Consider the following 2,296-nt stretch of genomic DNA (forward strand, 5'->3'; position numbering starts at 1 on the left):
CCGTTCACAGGTGGAAACTTGGAGACTCAGGGGGCCCGGATGGACCCCAGATCCTTGGCTGCTGAGTTCAAGAGCCTACTGCTGCCTGCACCCCTCCCTGCTCTTCCCTGATATGACTTGAGACACCATCAAGATCAGTGTTTTTCAAACTGTGGTCCGTGTCCCCTGGATCTTTGTAAGAACAGTACAGATCTCCAGGTCCCGCTCCGGCTCCAGACCCAGGCGTCAGCTTGCCAAGTGGGCTCTTGGCAGTTCTGGGGCCCACTGAGTTTGCAACCGCCCGGCCCGGGCCCTGGAGACTTGGGGTTGAAGGAAACGCTGCCCAAATCCCATTATTTAGACGATTGTAACATGGGCTTTGGAGTTCCAGGGTCTCCGTTTTGTCTCAGGTTTTGCCTCTGCACCCTGCTGCCAGAGGGTCAGCCCTGCCAGTTCGGGAGCCCTGCGTCTCTGGAACAGCCCGGGGACAACCGGTCACACCCTGTTGGCCTCCAAGCCACGGGCCCGGAATGGGCTCTCCAAACCCAAGCGGTTAATTTTGGTTAACGCAGGGAACGGCAGCTCGGTTCACAAACTACCTGCCCTACCCGCTCCCTTCTCAGAGCCTGACCTTCTTGCGTGTCTCAGGGACCCAGAGCCAAGTGCCCATGTGAGCACTGTCCTGCCTCCTCCCTGTGCTTCTCCTCAAAATAATAGCTGTCTTTTATCTTAATGCAGCCGCCTATCTCCACCACCAACTCGTCTCTCCATCACCCCTCCTCTGCCCTCTCATCCGTCCACCGCCCGTTCTTCCTCTCCGTTCGTCTAGCCCCCCGTCCGCCAGCCAGCCCTCCACTCACCCATCCATCATGCCTCCTCTCTCCTTCCTTCCTTCCATCCGTCCATCCACCCACGCACCCATCCGTTCATTCATCCTGACACCCAGTAGGGGCTCAGTAAATTGCAGTTGAATGAATGATGAGTTTCTCCAAGCAATCTATCTAGAACCTTCTGAGAAAGGAGGGAAGAAAGATCTACCTAGAATAGGTAATTGGGACTGGAATGAGTGGCTCACATCTCTCCTGTTTATCCATTCTTCAGCGGATGCTTACTGAGTGGCCCCTGAGTGCCGGACGTTAGGCTAGGCTCTCGAGCTGGGACACAGTGTTGAACACAGACAGATGTCTGTCTGGCCCTTACCTTCATGGACCTTGCAAATTTGGGGGGGACACAGATGTTACTCAAATAACCACGCTCACAAATTCATAATTGCAAACAGCAGTTAAGTGCCCAGAAGGAAAAGAAATCACCCAGCATATCCCTGAGGTTCCTGAGCCAGGCCTGGGGACCAGCAAGGGCGCCAGTGAGGTCTGGACCCTCCCTTAGGAGCCCAAAGATGAACCATGTGCCAACGAGGAACTCTGCCTCGGGTGGCTCAAGAGAGGGAATTAAATAAAGGGACCTGGTTACAGGAGTGATAACACAGTTCCCAGAACTGTGTAAAGCTACTGTCACCAACCCCCCCGCCCCACCCCAGGCCAGAGAGATCAAGAAGAGTGTTACTAGAGTTGTTGCTGCGGCCGTGAAGGAGTCAGGGCCCTTTCTGGGCCAACAGACATGGCCTGAAGCAGAAAGGAGAGACAGGGGAGAGAGAAGAGAAGAGGAGAAAGGAAGAAATACCCCGGCTTCTCCCTCTGCCTGCCCTTCCCACTCCCTTCAGTCTTCTAGTGGCTGAACTTAGGGGTGGTCACAAGGCAAGGGAGGCTGGGACATGGAGTGTGTAGGGCCTGCCTACAGAGTGGAAGGGGGAGGAGTAGCTTGTGTCTGGCACAGGCAGAAATTCATGGGCACCGCGGGGAGGGAGGCAAGTCCCAGGCTGTTGAGAAGCACGTGCAAAGGCCCTGGGAAGCAAACACAGTGCCTGGTGCCTCTTAGGCCAAAGCACCTGGAGGGCTCAACAGACCAAGCGGAGTTCTGAGGGCTCCCACAGATGTGGGCAGTTCCCCGCCAACAGTGGGGTTTGATCTTTTCCCCCTGAGAGTTACAAAACTCGAGGAGGATTTCAAGTAGGAGGGAGGCCGCAACCAGATTCGCGCTTTTGAAAAGACCACGTGAGCTCCTGCGTGGAGAGCAGCTGGGCGGCGTCCCAGGGAGGAAGCAGGCAGGAGGCCCCTGCCGCCCTGCCGCACCCAGGCCCCTGCCATGGCTTGCGCCCCAATCCACGGGCCCGCACCCAGGCCCCTGCCATGGCTTGCGCCCCAACCCACGGGCCCGCACCCAGGCCCCTGCCATGGCTTGCGCCCCAACCCACGGGCCC

The sequence above is a fragment of the Mustela nigripes genome, chromosome 17 (genome assembly GCF_022355385.1).
Source record: "Mustela nigripes isolate SB6536 chromosome 17, MUSNIG.SB6536, whole genome shotgun sequence".
Taxonomy (NCBI): Eukaryota; Metazoa; Chordata; class Mammalia; order Carnivora; family Mustelidae; genus Mustela; species Mustela nigripes.